At 34.2% G+C, this 18,187-nt stretch overlaps 1 protein-coding gene and 1 pseudogene across 13 annotated transcripts in view; one reads left to right on the forward strand and one right to left on the reverse strand.

Annotated features, from left to right (window-relative positions):
* heph (polypyrimidine tract-binding protein 1 heph) overlaps window positions 1–18,187 on the reverse strand; it is a 532,621-nt gene that overhangs the window by 395,608 nt on the left and 118,826 nt on the right. The gene's annotated exons all lie outside the window — the stretch shown is intronic.
* Window positions 1,389–9,855, forward strand: LOC147910897 (uncharacterized; annotated as a pseudogene). The gene is made up of 2 exons (XR_015546243.1): window positions 1,389–7,461; window positions 7,803–9,855. The product of XR_015546243.1 is annotated as an uncharacterized LOC147910897 (transcript).

Here is an 18,187-nt window from a genome sequence, read left to right on the forward strand (position 1 = left end):
AGTGGGGAGCGATACAACGACTCTAACTCGTTGGAGGGACGCGGGGCGACTGACGCTCCACGCGGCAGAGAGGGGGGGGGGGACGTAGGCTTTCGCGGGAATCGAGATGGGAGGGCCGAGCGGGCGGCGGGAGGGGCGGAGGGGAGGAGGAGGGAGCCAGGCTTCCAGCCGGCAACGGCAACGGCAACAGCCGACGCGGCTCGGCTCGATCCGCTACGATCTCGCTCACGCTTCCTACGCGGTCGTTTAATGTTGTCTTCGTCGTTCTTGCGGGGTTCGATGTATCGCCGTGCGCCGCCGATGTGTTCAGATGTGTTGGCGAAACGACGTAGGAGGCGCGTCAGGGTGTATACGGGGTGTCCATGATATTCGTTGGCGATTACGCGCTATTCACCCTTCGGCTCTCCCTGGGCGGAACGATTTTATAATAATGGCGGTTGCACTGTGTTAATGCACGCGCGAAAGCACGGTGCAATTTATAATTCGTTGTAACGCGCGGTAAATAATCGCCATGCAATGGTTGTAGTTTGTAATGTGTAAACTCCAGCGTTAGAATGCTCTCGCCCCGTAGGAAAGTGGAAATAAATGTTCCGCCGAGGACATTTGCATAATACGAGTTTGCATAGCACACATCTTGACTGTATTTGCATAATACGGATCCTGTTTGTATTTGCATAATCCAAATTTCGATTTTATTTCACTGGAGTAATATTCTATCGTTCGAAAATGGTTGACGTATCCCCGACAAGAATTGTCTACGTGTTCAATGTGTTATTCATGATGGCTACCGAAAGTAACCCAGAATTTGTATATCACTTCCTTACTTCAAAGGTGATACAACTAAAAATTAAGTTTATCGAGAAACTATTTTTCAACTTGACAGAAAATTATTGCCTAATCAAATCATTTTGACAAAAGAGAATTTATTCTTAACACGATGAAACTTTTTTGTTTTAAATAATTTAAATAATTTTTTTTATTATGACGATTTCTTATGATTAATTAATTTATTTTTCATGATTAATATCCTATAAGATAATGTTTACCTAAATTATTCATAGTAATAATTCAAAAAATTTTTTAATCGTGTCACTTTTGAAGGAAGAACAATGCTATCTTTATAATTTTCAAAGTAAAACATATGAAAAAAAATGCTATTTATGAATTGCTTTCTAAGGCAGCTATTAAAGATTTGAAAAAATTCATTAAAGTCTGATAAATATCGCAAGACATGATAGACAAATAATCAAAATAAGCAACTTTTCGTTTTTAAAATTTTGAATTGGAACATTTTAATTAAAAAAAATAGTAAACATAACTTCACTTTTTTCCGTGTCATACTTTCATTTATATTTACATATTTAATTATATATTCTTTAATATATATTCTTTAATTATATATATTAGGTGTTGGAATTAATTCGTAGCGTTTTACAAGTGATGGGAAGTACTTTCATTAATGTATTTTTTAATGCTCATGTGAAATAAATAACATTCTTTCATTAAAAAACGCTACGAATTAATTCCAACACCTAATATTTAATTATGTATATTCTTTAAAACAACTTATCCTAAGACTAATTTTTAACTCGTGTTTTTATCGACGCGATAATACGTTCAATATCACAAAAATTCTACACAATTTCTTAATATTATTCTACATCAAAGATTCATAATTCCTTTAGAATCTTTCTGGAATTATTCATTGACAATTGAATTTATGGATTATTTACAAAGACTAATAATGTTTGAACAAAATCATTAAAATCTTATAAAAATCGCAAGATATATTATATTTAACACATCGCAAAAATTCTACATTCCTTATAACGTTATATGTGTTTACATATAAAAATACTTAAATCATAAATTTACAATTTTTTTTTAAATTCTCTTAGAATTATTCATCGCTATTGAATCGATGACTGTGTGGATCTCGTGGCTCGCCTTCGGTATTCTCTAGAATATTCGAATTCACCGTAAGCAAAAAACACGTAGGAAATTCCGCTTCGCGCGCGCGCGTTTCACCCGGTATATAAACGCGCAGGACGATCACACGGACGAAAAGAATACGCGGCACGGCAAGGTAAGAGACGTAGACGAGGAGAGACGAGGAGGTGGGACGAGCGGCTTCCCCGAGGAAGAAAAACGAATCGGCGAAACAAGGATGGTGCGCGCCGTGAAAAAGCGACGAGAGAGACGAACACAGGAGGGTGGCAAAGGACGGACGGGTGGAGGAAAGAGGGACGGACACCGGGTGTCCGGGGAAATGAACGGGAGACCTTGTACATCGCTCGGAGAACGAAGCTTTGTGTCGGCTGGCAGTTGTGCGAAGGGAAGAGTGCCAGGGCCTGCCCGGAACAGACGGAGGAAAGGAGGGGAAGGGCACAGAAGGGCCCTCGACTCGACCGTCTGCGATCCGCGCGTAGTGCGCACATAAAGGTTCTCTCATACGACCGGCTTCCCGGACGGGATCCCTCCCTAGTCCCTTTCCTCCTACGGTTACCGGCGAAGGACGAGATTTCGAGGGACGGGACCGAGCGAGAAAACCGGATTGCCGCTTCACTTTTACATTCGAATGCCGGAGTATTTTTCGAAGTTGCGCGATGTGTGTTACTCGATACGGTCTTCTTCCTCCCTCCCCATGTGTACACACACTTTCGCTCGTGAGTATATTTTTAGCTGCGGACCTGCGTATTTTTGACAACGGATCCCGAGAGAGGGGACTTGGACCGATGCCCCTATTAGATGCCTCTCAAATCCGCGGGAATAAATGTACTTCGATCTGTCGGCGATCGACAGGAGTTTAGGCCAGTATTCATAATCCAGCTTGTTTCAAGATCGTTTTAAGTAATGTTTTAACATTATCTATTAGTATCAATATTTCTAACTCGACCACTAAAACGACCAAACGAATAAATTACTCTGAAAATAAAGAAAATAATGAAAAATTAAATATTTCTTCAGTCTAAATTAGTTAACAACTCTTTCCTCAATGTAGAAGCTCGTTTGTGCAACAAAGGTGCGCTCTCACAATAAATTTTCAGAATACTATCTATTACATAAAAATATTACATAATAATCTAACAAATAGAAATAGTCAGTAATGTCATTCGATTCTTCTAATGTTAAGATGCTAATATGGCTCCATGACGTCTTAATTCTCCATTTGGATTATTTTAACAAGAGAAATTTCACCCACAAATTTCAATTCTTATTAAATAACATTTCATTCAAATTTCAACTGTTATTAAATAACATTTGCGAAACATTAAAAACTATCTGATAATGAACAGAGACGTTAAAATATAACTCTGAATTTTTCTACATTTTTTGAAAACCTAGAGAAGTAAAACAACTTGGGCTAGACAAAAAAAGAGATTTCACTCAGATTTCAGACGGAAGCAGTATAAAAATATGATTTGCAGACAGGAAGATTAAGATCCGTACTTAAATATAAGAACCGGCTATAAATATCAGTGTTAACTACCTCTCGAGGTGCACGATAAGAAGTACTCGATACTTTACAACGAAATAGATCGCGTATTTTGAATTACATTATGTGACAACAAATGTTATTATATAGTCTATTCAAGAGCAGTATCTTTCCTTTTATCTAAATTTCGTAGCGCGCGTGACATTCTTCAAAATCAATGCTATAAGAATTTCGTCATGTGAGAATTTCCACTTATGTGTATAAAATAATAAAGCAATTACACTTCTCCATTACTTTGATTTATGCTTTCAGAGAGTCGAACGTTTTAATCATGTTTCATTAGATATACGTCGAGATTGATTCCCGAAAGTATGAAAGTACGAAACGTGCACTACGATCGCATCATAATTCTGCAAATTATGCCGGTATCACACTAGCGATTGAAGATCGCGTTTGCGAAAAGAGATGCTAGCGATTGCGATTCCCATTTAGACATCTGTCTATTTTTCATAATCGAGACGCAGACGCAACCAATCACAAAGCGACTTTATAGTCATGTGACTAGTTCATGTATCGAAACGAAAATTGAAGACAATATCTCTTGGAGAAATGTGAAATCTATAATTCAGTGATGATGCAAATATATATAAAAATGTGAATTCCTTCTTTTATAATTTTGTATTTTTTTCTTATATGCGTTGCGGGAAATGTCTGACAAAATGTAATCGCTGATCGTCATTAGTGTGATTGAAAAACGTCTAATCGTAAGCGTAAACGTAAATATAGACGCAATCTCCAATCGCTAGTGTGATATGGGCATATTATTGGAGATTGCATCTGCATGTGCGTTTGTTGATGATCAATCAGAAAAGACCCGCCGAAAGTCAGCTTCTTTTTCATTGGTCGAGAGACGCAAACGCGAACGCAATCTCCAATCGCTAGTGTGATACTGGCATTAGTATGAGAGGTGATAAACGAATCGTAACCGTAGGAGCACATCAAATGAAATCCGACGACGAAATCATTCCTATCGTACGAGAGGCGGCCGTAATACCAACGGTATCACGTATCAGCCAACTAATCAGTGAAATTTATTCATTAAGCGCACGTAAAATCCCGAGACGGCCTTGTTGTGCAAGGAATAATTCAAAAAACACTTTCAAGTGTTTGAAAGGCGTACTAAGCGCATCTTTGTAAAGATTGTGTAAATGCTAATTTACATTGAGAAACAAATTTGTTAACTAAATTAGTTTCGTCTTAATTTATTTTGTTAGCGAATGCATGTATTTAAATCAAATATCGTCTTGATATAAAATATTCACACAAATTGATGCAAATGGTCTGTGTGTAACGAAAAGTAAATCCTTTGCAACGGATGTAACAAAGTTAATTATTAGGAGAACTTCGTTTTTTTTTAAATGTCGAAATATACAACTCCTGTTAAATTAACACTTTTCTTTATATTTCTTTATTTCCGCTATATTACTGAAAATTTCATTGACTTAACTTTTGACCTGCTTACTGCTCAACTGATTTGAAAGGGCTAAGATCCTTGGGTATTTATTGCCAGAATTTGAAAAAAATTAAGCTATTTTTGCAGGCAAACAACTGGACGGGTGACAGACCAACACTGTAAAATTATAAAGTAAAGTTATAAAGTATTATAGTTTGCCATATTACATTACTTAATAAATAAAAACTTCGTTTTATTGAAAAATAATATTTATTTTTATAGAATTTTATTAGTTTTTGTTTGGATTTTATTACCGTTTTCTGAAGAAAAAAAATATTAATAAATTGAAGATGCTTTACAGTTAGAATTAAGACTATATAATATATTAACTTAAATATATACATTTTTAAGAAATAATGTCGTAATTAATTTAATCAGCTAGTAACTTTGTTTCTCAGTGCTTAATAGAATCATTGTAGGCAATTAAACAAATTCGGAGTTACTTACGCGAAGGAATTCTATAATATGATATGTAAAAAGAATCGATTTTTTTCCATTTATTGGAAAAACAAATCGAAAGAACATTTAAAAAATATGCTCTTAAAACTTTAACTTCGAAATCATACAATTAACAAAATTAAAGCCTATTTAATGTCTTAAAGCGCGACAAAATTCGACTTTGCAAGCAGTCGACGCTAAGCGATCAAATTTTAAAACCATAATGGTTTCTAAGATCGATCTATTGTTGTCTTAGAAGCCTCTTTCAAAATGCAATTTTCTATTATAAGATATGTGAATATGTGTGTTTATGTGTGTGTATTTATGTGTGTGTTACGTACACGTGAAACAGTCACGCGGATTGGGTTTATCCTCAGTGTTGCTTCAGATTTTGAGCTGCACGAACGTACAGAATGCCTCGTAAAGGAAGTAAATTCGACAATTATCGTCTGTCAAGACCACCAAAGCGAACATTTAGAGGAAATCAATTTATTTTGGAGGCAGAAACTGAAGCAACGAGTTCTGCGGCAAAAAAATTGAAAACTGCGGATGACAAATTGTAATTCAAACTCAATCATGGCTATTGGTTTACTGAAATTTTCTCCATTTTTAACGCTCTTTCACAAATATTAATTTGTAAAAAGTGCAAGGAAGATATAAAATTTGGTGAAACGGGAAATCGTGGTTTAGATTTCAAAATTACTATTATGTGCTCATGTGGTGTCACGAAGATTGATTCCAGTTCTTTTATAAACAATGCTTTTGAAATTAACCGAAGAATTACATTTGTTATGAGACCATTGGGAGTTTGCAAAGAAAGTATAAATATTTTTTGTAGACTTATGGATATATGTGTAAAGATTTAAACGATACAATTTATTACGCCGCCGTAAATAACATTTATACTGCGTCAAATGCAGTCTTCCATACGTTGATTCGCAAAGCCGTGGAAGAAGGAAAGGAACTAAATTCACAACAAAAAAAGTCATTGCCGCATTTTACCGTTTCTAGTGACGCAAGTTGGAAAAAGCTTTTTCGTCTTTATTTAGTGTAATCACACTTATAGAAAAAAACACTGGAAAGATAATCGATCTCGTCGTAAAAAGCAGCTGCTGTCAATCTTGCATTTATTGGAAAAACAAATGGCGCACTGCAGATTATTTACAGTGGTTCAAAGATTATAAAGAAATGTGCGCCATTAATCTTTCTCACATCAGCAGAACAAATGGAAATTGATTCAATGAAAAAAATGTTTGCTAAATCTGAAAAAAAGTTTGGCGTGAAATACGTCAATTACATTGGTGATGACTTGAAGATCTTTGAAGCACTTTTAGATTTACAGCCTTACGGCGAAGATGTAAATAATATTTTTAAAAAAAGCGAATATGTTGAACACGTGGAGAAAATAATGAACACTCGACTTTTTAAAATATTTAAAAAATATTTTAAAAACAACGAAAATTGGAGAGAAAGGAAATATGACCGATGCACTTATTAAAAAATTGACGAAATATTATGGACTAGCGATAAGAAGACATCCGGACTCCGTGAGTGAAATGAAAAAAGTCATAATGGCCATTTACTATAATATTATATGCTCGATTAATAAAAGCGACTGAAAAACTTGACGAATTCAAACATCAGCCTGCTTTATCCAAACCGGATCAAAATTATCTATTACCAATTTACAAAGACCTGTCTCCAGAGATGATTTGTTGGAAAGATATTTAGGTGCATGCACACAGAATGCCAACGAAAATTTTAATGCAATCATTTGGCGATTGACTCCGAAAACATCTTCACTCAAAAACAATTGAAATTGTTATCTTATCTGACTACTACAATATTCAACGAAGAATATCCCAGATTTTGGAAACAATGGGCCTCGCGATCGGTCAACAATGTAAAATATTCGCTGATTTATACAATGAGAAACGGCTACAAAGAACGGAGTGTCGCAGCTTAAAAATCTAAACAAGTTCGTACAGTTCGTAAAATGGAAAAAACAACTCTACAGGATATGTTTGAGAAAGAGGAAGGCGTACTTTATGGTCCCGAAATAGCAAATTATATGGTGAGATGGATTTTTTTGTAAAACTAATTGTGAAACTTATTAAAAACTTTAAACGCATTTTTCCCGAAATCACATTTTTCGAACTGATCTACACGATAACTCGAAAACTAATTGACCGATCATCTTCGAACAAATAAGCTCATTCGATTCGTTATAAATTTCTCGAGGTACTAGACCAATCATTTAAATTTATTGTTTATTTATAACTTATTTATCAACAATATAAAATGAACTTTTTTATCGAAGAAATGACATTTTTTTCAATTTCTCATATTCAAAATAGGTTTAGTACCAACATAAATTATCTAACTTTGAGAAAATCTTCAGTTTTTGCTTTTCAGATAACTGTAACAGGTGCTACATTGTACGCCAACAAAGCCCGCATTGCCGGAAATTATTTACATTTTTATACATTTATTCGGTATATAATAAAAAACATTAAAAAAATTAAAATTGTTTAGTCTAAGAATATCTCTTCATATCCCAAAAAAGTTCATAGCGATATCATTACTAATTTTCTAAAACAAAATTCAATAAAATCCTCCTATTTTTTGGGCTGTCAAACTAGAATCGCCCTTCACGCTTAAGCATGTCTTTACTTACGTTACTCAGCGTTTATATGTAGGTACGACTGTATATCGTGTAATTAGAAGAAAAGATGAATTACAGAAAAAAACCCTCGAAGGTCACATGTCGGAAAGTTAATAGACCCTCGGAGTTAACTTGACGAAGCTCTCTCTCTCTCTCTCGTAACGCGGGAGGTGTCAGTTACTATCTCTGCGAACAACAGGTATTTCGAGACGTCAGTCTCGTTTCCGAAGGTGCGATACGGACGTGAATATGTGCTGCGGGATGTCTGGCGTTGTGCTGGACAAAGGAAGCGGTGAATCGTGCGGCCCTGGGTATTTGCATGGGAACATACCTACAGGATCCTATACTTGCACAAAGGACGAGCCTTTTGCGCGCATACTCGCGAGGCGAGCGATTGCACGTTCACCTGTGCACCATGGACGTGCACATGAACGAGTTTCTATATACCTACACGTATTGTCCCCCTTCCATGGTTTAACCATGCATCAGCGCGAAGGCACGTACGAATACGGGGACGAAGGCCTTAAGATCACGTTTAAAAATGTAGGATACCGCAGGGCGGAAGGTTCATCGTTCCCTCTTGGGACGGGGTCAGATCGTTACTTTCCATTTCGACGAGGGATACGCGTGAGCTCTTCCTCGCCTGAGTAGCAAAGGGAATGCCGGGCTTACCTTCCCTGCTTGGGCTTGTTCTCGACTCGAAAACCTAATTCATCGTCAGGAAAGAGAGTCGCACTGGATAAAGACACACAGGGACGGATGGAAGTGTTTTTATTGGGCCGACTTATCGTCTTAAAGTTAACTGATTTGCAAACTTTATCGCTCGCAGAAGAGTGGATTTTTGAATTCCAGATCACACGAGATCGCAAAAACTACGTGTGTTCATGAATTCCGGAATCGAATAATTTCATGTTTAAGTTTGATTGCGTCAATACTGATTAGCATAATTCAATATTTGAAGAATCGTTAATTCGTTTTGATTCAATTTAACATCTCGAGTCTAGAGTTTATCCAATATCCTTGTAGGATAAAATAAATTTATACAGTAAGTCTAAAAAGTATTCGTACAGAAGAGATTTTTATAAGAAAAGTCTTATTTGTAGAAAATAAATTCAAAAAATCAATTAGCGTAATTTATTAATAATGAGTACAATAAATGGTATGTTTTTTAAGGATGTATCAGATATACAGTCTTTGCAAAAAATGACTAGAAAACTTATATCTTTGTATAAAAATGTAATACACATATAGAATAATTCAATAACATTTATATTTATATTTAACAATGCATTTTTATAGTTTAAATGAAAATTTTCTCGTTTTATCTTAATAATTTTTTAAAAACACGTTTATATTTATCTTATGAAATAATTTTTTATCTGTCTCCAGTTTATATTATAAATAGCCACTAAATTTTTTGTCTTATTTTCAAATGCAATATAAAATCTAATTTTTCATAATTTTTTATTTTATTTCTTATACAGCGTTTATAATAATATAATAATCTAAATATATCTGAGTATAAAAAATTATGTTATCTATTGTACAAAATATTCTTACACTATTTTTAATTTGGATAATAAATATATGAGATAAATTTGGCACTAATTCACAGTCTGTAATCTTTTATTATTACATTGGCTATGTTCAACAGACTCAACAGTTGACTGAAACGCTCATTGTTAATAGTATATTCTTCTAAATCATCCAGATTTTTATATCTAATTAGAAGAATACATCAATAACAGACTCAACTGTTGAGTCTGCTGAACTAGCCAATGTAATAATAAAAGACTACGAACTGTGAATTAGTGCCAAATTTATCTCATATATTATCCAAATTAAAAATAGTGTAAGAATATTTTGTACAATAGATAACATAATTTTTTAACATATTGATTACTTTAAATTTCGCGTGATGATAAAATTTTCGATTAGAAAATAATATATTTTCATTATTATATCTTTTTAAGTGAAATAAAAAAAAATTTTGAGAAATATACAATCTATTCTATTCTAATAAAATGCTGTTATTAATAAAATGCTAATTAATATTTACCCTTTCTAGAAATAAAGGAAATTTCTAGAAATTTGTTTAAAAAAATATTTTCCTTGTACGAATACTTTTTATACTCACTGTACGAGGAATATAATAAGATTTATGACGCGTCACATTTCTTTTTCTCGCGTCTGTGTGTAAAAATATTGTTTATCGATTTCTCGCATGTGGTTATTAATGTCCTGTTTACATAGGAGTACTTATCATGCATCGCCATCATTGGCAATCATATGCGACTTTATATTTGTTACGAGTCGATTGATTGTAATGTGTTCGTTTCCTACTACGATCGATGCAACTTGACGATTATTAATTTATCAAGGCTGAAGCCGACCCCATCACAAATGACATGAAAATTATAACGTTTGTTTTAGAACTGTCGTGATCGTTTGAGAAGAAAGCAACTATAATTTAATCTTTTTAATGGCTCAACACAGTTATTTCAAATTACCTCTTATTTTATCGAACCATCCACGACATGACGTTATATACTCAAGGTCGTCTATCGTTTTCGTTTCCCGAAACGAAAATAAAATGGCTTGTACATCTTGAATAAACAAACTTCTCATTCTGCGAATATTTGTACAGATTTTAGTAGAATGAGATGTAACGTCAACCAAAAAATGTATATTCTAAGATAGAATGTATGTCTCCAATCTTAAAGAAGATTCTCAATTAAAAATTTTATTATTAAAATAGCAAATGTATAAAAGTCGAAATTCTTTAAAAATGGACGCTTGAATATCATGGTGTGTCACCACAGATTTATCATAAAATGTTAGTGAGACTTTAAACAAATCTAAATCCCCACGTACGTACGTTAGCGAAGTCGATAAAACGGTGACTCATATCATCATCAGCTGATTCAAGGCTGGGAATTTACTCGACCCTATCGAGCCATCCAACGGAAATAAAGCGTTTTCATCGATGTCGCCCGGTAATAAAGTACGCAAATGAGGTCGTGAGAAGAAGAGAGAGGCTAGACGAGTATTTCTCTCCTGCGAATTTTCCGCCGGGGTATTTTGCAGCGTCAAATCCCGAAACAGCACTCACGACGTGAAGGCAAGAGACAGCGAGTGGGCCATATCTCACCTGGCGTGGAACGCTAAACGCCGCGTTTCAACGTGCGAATTAAGATTTATCGCAGCCGCCGTTTGACCAAGAAGCCTTTTCGCGCCGCCGTAAAGTCTCGACGAAGACTTATGGGACTTGGTTAGCTCGCTGCAAGTTTGGGCCTCGCGCCCACGTTGCTGGATCGCGGACAAGAGTTCGTCCCCGATCGTAGAATTTTCATTAGACTTTAAGCATGACTAGCATAATTACAGATTGTTGTATACTATTATGTCATGCGCTAAGAGTTATCAGCGTGGAAACTTTAAGGAAACTATAAGGATTCTCTTGACTGAGGCTTCGTTTCCTTGAGAATCACGGAGACGGAGAAGTCTTGAAACTTGAACGGGAACGAACACCTACGATCGCGCGAATTGTCTTAATGTAGATGACGACTCGCTTGGCACAACTGGCGCCGTTCATCATTCGGACAAACAGCTAGAAACGTTTGCTCGAGCGAGCGATTGCACTTCTCACGCTCAGCCCCGGAAAAATCTATCTTAAGTAGATCGTTGTAAATCAATCAACTGTTTAGCGAGATTGTAAAGTCGTGTAAAGTTTCTGCCGTTTATTTCTATACGATGTTTGTAATATATATACATTTAAAATAAATGTTTCATTTATTACAATATACGACATTCACACAGATTTAGATATCACATAAAATAGAAATTTAAATTTATTATAAAACTAAAAAAATTTTTGAAATTTAATTTATGTACAAATCACTGAATCTTTGAAGAAGTACTTTTTGAAATACTTTTTCTCAGGTTTTTGAGAAAAATTTGGTTAAAGAATTTAAAAATGGCGTTGCTGCTCATTTTTGAAGTAGTTTAAAAAAATGGGTCATCATAAAAATTCGGGAATTAGCTTGAATGAAAGCTCAAACCTCAAACTACAACTATAAAATAAGAATAAATAAGTAACAAAACAAAATTTTTTTGTAGCACAGATTTTCTTAGAAGCAACTACATCGTGTATGCCGTCCACTGTCCTATGTAAATTAATTTTTTGGGAAACATTAAAATCCTATGAATATAATTATCTAATTGATTAATTAATTTATTGAAGTTAAATAATTAATAAGATATTCATTACATATTATAATATTGTATGTCACATGTACATATAATTGTATATATACAATTTAATTATAAATATGTAGATCATTATATAATAATATTAGAATTATTTACATATGTTACATATATTAGCTACATATTACAATTTTTAATAATAGGATTTTTGATGTTTTTGAATCAATCAATCTGCATAAAGAGATAACATACGTTGTAGTTAATACACTCTCCTCAAAAAATCTGTGATACAAAAAGATTTTGTCATATTACTTATCATTATTTCACGTTGTAGTTCAAAATTCGAATTTCCATTCAAACTAATCTTCGAATTTCTATAACGTCCCATTTTTTTAAACAACTTTAGAAATGATTAAAAACACGTTTTTTATTATTTAACCGGATTTTTCTCAAAAATTTGACATGCTGGAGCATTTTTTATTACGGATTCGTAATTTACGAGAAAAATCTGTCAGAATCACCAGTCGCAGTTACGAAACATGAAAAAGTTTAAAAATATTGCACAGTATTATAAATATTAAAATTACTAAAACTTATTAATTTAACACATTATAGATATTAATTTTTTCTAAAGAAATATGTTTCTACAATTTGTTTAAAATTGTATTTTTTAACTTTTATTATTAACTTTTTATTATTTATGTTACTTTATAACATGTTTATCTTATTTTAAAAATTAACACAAACATTTGGAACTAATTGGTTTATAAAATTTAACACAAATTTTTCATCTATGAATAAATATACTTTTTTCAAGAGCTTTACGTAACTAATCTGTCAAAGAACTAACCATCTCGAACGAAAGTAAATCTAGACTGTAATATCGTTGGTATCGCGTGCTTGCTTCAGCGAAAGTAATCGAAGTGAAACGCGAGCGATTAGTCGTGTGATTACTCAACTGGATTCGACGTTATCAGTTATCCCGATCGGATAACCGTGAACTTGAATTCGAGAACGAGGCTTGTCTTAACCGGTACGTTATATAGTGAAATGAGATATGTTATCGTATATAACTAGTCGCTTTATCGTCACTCAATACGTTCCTCGTTGGAGAGAAAAGAGGACAGATTTATGTCTGCTAAACTCTTGGACCGGATTATATTTTACCACAACGTCTGTCTAATAAATCCCTCCATAATCACGCAATAACAACAAACTCGTGTATGTAATTGTAGCGTTATGCGAGTCGAAATTTAGGGCGCGTTATGTTTAAGAAATATTATCTAACCAGTGTGTCCTCCATCGCCACGGGTTTTAATGTTCGACAATTTATCAGATTCCTACGAATGTTCTTATTTTACTACCCTGAGCATCACGGCGAATACCGGTGTTTCGTCATAATATTTATTGCCAATGAAATGTTGATACTTTATACGTCGCATATATGTATGAAGATGGATGTGCTTGCACACAAATTTCGAGGTCTTTAAATCGACTTATTATATCAACATTACGTTCTGTTAATTTAACTGAAACAATGTGTCATCAGTAAAAAATTTAAGCGTCATCCAATGATGTTATCATGATAACAATCATCGTGAATCATCAAATAAAACGTCTTAATTATATCGTCTCTAATATTCTTTTTTGCGTCGCTACGCGCGCCAGTCGCTTTGTAAATTTTTCGAGAAATGTTTGCGAGATGACTAAGCTACGCAAGCGACGATCCAGAAGCAAGGGGAACTGAAATTAATCTAAATTAAGTAATGACGCTTTCCTGCCCACTAAGAACGTCGACGTTGAAGTTAGAGGCTTGAATTGCGGCTCAGTATTTTAACAATGATTGGAGCTACAACAAATTTTCTGAATTTTTAGAGAGATCCTATAGACATAAAAATGTATCTTTTTATTTTCATCGTCATATTTAATGTTTCTCTATAGTAATCATAAATTTATAACAAATGTATTCCTTTTCAATATTTGTTTAAATTGATAGGTATCTTGTAGAACAAATTCCTGTCACTTTTCAGCTTAAAAGGATTCTGTAGTCATTAATTTATTTTATTGATTAAATGGAATAATTTTTGTGTCGCAATTCCTTTTTTTTTGCAAATTTGAAAATCCTTTTTCAGAACGATATGAATATTTCCGAGATGTACTGAATCTTCAGAACTGTAAAAATTACTTGCTGCAATTGTTACCACTTTCAATTACTGTCTTTCCTTTTCAGTCGATCTCATGTCTTACGTCTCCATGGCACAAACCATTTGCTGTACGTCTCTTGGTTAATTAATCGACTCGTTTGTCTGACCCTCTGCTTGCACTCCGCCTTTCTTATATGTCTCTTCTTCCACTGTTTTACAGACCGTACTGTTTCAACACAACGAAGTCCATATATGACAATCATAAAAAAACGGGATCAGATACAATAAATTCTTAGCTTGAGAAAATACGAAACTCGATACATCATTTGGTAACTTATTTTTTTATCGTATATTGAAAGAAAAAGAAGATTATAATTACCATAATTTAAATATAATAATTTCTAGTCATTTTCTTTTACTAATTCTATGTTTTTTTTTGTTAAACTACGTATAAATATATAATGAATCAATAAATAAATTAAATACATCACATCCTTGATTTTTTAAGGTGAAATTAAGATTTTTACTTATTGACTCATTTATCGTGCAATTATCATAACTAACATTATAGCAATATAATTATTTTATTATGTAATTACAGTCAGAAATGCCAAACACTTTTCTCTCAGCGTAATTTTTCTAATTTTATTTATATAATTGAACCGCTATATTAATGCGCACGTCGTGAAATTTAATTCTCGAGAAAACTGTTGTACCAAATGAAAAAGTTACACCCAAGTGATACTATCTTTAATTATACAATAAATCCTAAGTAATATGTAACCTTTATACTCCTACAAAGGTCTTCCTATTTCAACCCAAGTATGATAGCTTTAATTATTCTTCAAAAATTATATCACAAAATTGCGTTATTTTATTCAAGTATATAATTTGTATAAAAAGTTAATGTCAAGAACTGGCGCTAAGTTATAATCTCATAAATTTAATACTTTAATCCGCGTTCTCTTCTCGGTATTATTAACTGCTGTTCCTGAAAATGATTAGTGTTTTGTCTGCGACGGCATTCGAAATTTGAACGACGTTACCATCTTAGCCAAACAATAATTCATAGTGAAAGATAATGACAATTTGACGTCGTCGGCGACGCTATGCTCAAAGGAAAGGACGGGTTGGCACCATTTCAATCACTTCTAATTCCGTCGGCCAGACATTAGCTAGCCGATTTACTAATCGACCAGCGCGTTCTTTGGTCGTCCATCAGCAACACTTGAAATTCATCTTAAATGGTTTTGCATTTAAAAGTGGTTTCATACCACTTGCATCTGGTATCTCTGGAATAATTGCGATGACTCGCGATGATCTACTGAGTAAGTACGTCATAAATCGCGTGTTGCGAAAAGCTATTTTTGCGGAAACTACGGGAGCGTTAATTGCCGCAGACAAGTCAATCCCGCACAGCTTGCCGCAGTATAGCGAGTTAATTAACCACCACGTCAGAGTCTCTTACTAAACGCGGTCCTAGAATCTGGCTGTGGATCCTCGCCGCCTTGCATTTCGCTTCTCTCTCTCTCTCTGTTTCTCTCTTCCTAACGTGATACATACCTACCCACCCGCCAGTCTATCCGTCTCTCTCGCCTATCTCTATCTCTATCAGAGAAAACGTAAACCGGGACCATCGCCAACTTCGCCCAACCACGACGACGACTTCGTACTCGGTCGCTATTTGACTTACCGACATAACGATTTCGCCAAAACTTCGCGCCGTTCAAACACCGTCTACCGGGAACGTTTCGTGTATTTTGACGCTTTGACCCAGACGCATAAACAACCATGATGATGTAGCAGGCGGATTCGAATCCACGTATCTCGTACCGAACATCCGGGAAATTGAAACGCAACGCGTCCTGAATATTAGCCCGACTGGGAAAAAAACATTGTTGTAATGAAACTGACAAAAACGGAAGACAAGTAGTATGTCCGAATAATTACTGTTGCTGGTAATCTTATTTACGATAAAACCGTGTCGCGCGGAAATAAAAAGATAGCCCATGCGGAGTGCAAAGTGTTAAGCTCGCGTAAAGGTGTCTTTTAAAGCTACGTGACAGGCACAAAATCCAACGCGGCAGAGGGTCCGCAGATTATATTTTTAAAAAGCGCGGCGTATCATTTACGGTGCGAATTAATCACGAACTCGGTTGCACGGCGATAACAAGCTTTTTGCATTCTTTCTCCTTTTTCCTTCGTAAACAGTCGCCAGAGTGTTGCTGCCGTCGGCGCAGGGAAACGCAATTTTTCGCAGGCAATACGCTCGTTTTAATCCGTATGTACGTTACGATTTAAATTGGATATCGGATATTAAATTGAATCATATATCGACGCCCTTAGTCACGGATATTTCGTGAAATAAATCTGGTTACGCGCGAAAGCTGAAACTTTCCACGACAATTCGATTATAGCCGTCCTGACGTTTCGGTGCAAGTTTTAATTTTTATTCCGCTACAGATGGCGGAATTAGATAGCCTTCATTAAAACTTGGACGATATATCACGCTCTATTGGCTGAAGGAAGGTCGCATCCGGTCTTTTTCGTTTAAAAATGAAAGCTACAAACGTCCTTCGTAATGAGATCATTACCGAACGTAATAGATAGAACATAAGTCTAAAGACAGAGAGAAATACAGTGAATATAAAAAAGTATTCGGGTTGGATTGACTTTTTGATCAAAAAATTTTATTTGTAGAAAGTAAACATTAATTCGCAATTTATTAACAATGAATACGTTCTGTCTTAATATATGAAGTTAAATTTTTCGACTGTACGAATACTCATTGTATGTGTCCAAATCATACAATTTTTTATTTTTCACTTATTTTATTAAGATATTGTAAAATATTTTAATTATTATATCTTTTTAGATTAAAATAATTTTGAGATATTCATTATTCATAAAAATTTTAAATATATAAAATTACAATATATAATTAGAACAAACGTGATTTATAAATTAAAACTTACAAAAAGAAGAGCATAAAACCACAGCACAAGATATTTGTGATATTTAATATATCATTACATTAATAAATCATTTTTATAAATAAATTATAGATAAAATTATAAATTAAAATATTCCGTTCTTATTAATTCTATATATTAGGTCATTTAAAAAGTATCCGCGGTTTTTTGTTCAATTTTTAAATGAAAAAACCGCGGATACTTTTTAAATGACCCAATATAAGATATATAGAATTTGAAATAATAATTTTGAGAAATACACAAATAAAAATTATCTACTTTATTCTATTAATAATCTAAAGTAATCTACTTTATTCTATTGATAAATTGCTAATTAATATTTAATTTCTAAAAATAAGGTTTTTTTTCAGATTTCTAAAAAATATCTCCCCTGTACGAATATTTTTTGCACTCACTGGTCTAAAGAATATCTCTCGCTGTGAATTCCTTTCCCGCTATTAATATTCCTCGATGAATTTGAAGTCGATCTTTCCTTGAAAGCTTGAAGGAATCTATCAGGAAGAGACGGTAGAAATGGCACGAAGAGAACGGAAGTCGTTATGATACGTGAAATTTTCACCGTGCGAAATATAAAGTGCACTTGCAAGCTATGAAGTTCACAAATGATAACATTTATGGATAATGACGATGCAATTTGTGTCGATAAAAAGTAAAACGACCAATATTATCGCATCGACCTTCCGACTGATAGCCACCATCTTGCCATTGTTTCACACGCGGAATCCACGTATCGACAATATCGCGTGACCTTAAAGTCTGCCACGCTTCGTTTTTTTTCTACCGATCACATGT

The sequence above is a fragment of the Acromyrmex echinatior genome, chromosome 1, assembly GCF_024713525.1.
Source record: "Acromyrmex echinatior isolate Ae372 chromosome 1, ASM2471352v2, whole genome shotgun sequence".
In the NCBI taxonomy this organism is placed as follows: domain Eukaryota; kingdom Metazoa; phylum Arthropoda; class Insecta; order Hymenoptera; family Formicidae; genus Acromyrmex; species Acromyrmex echinatior.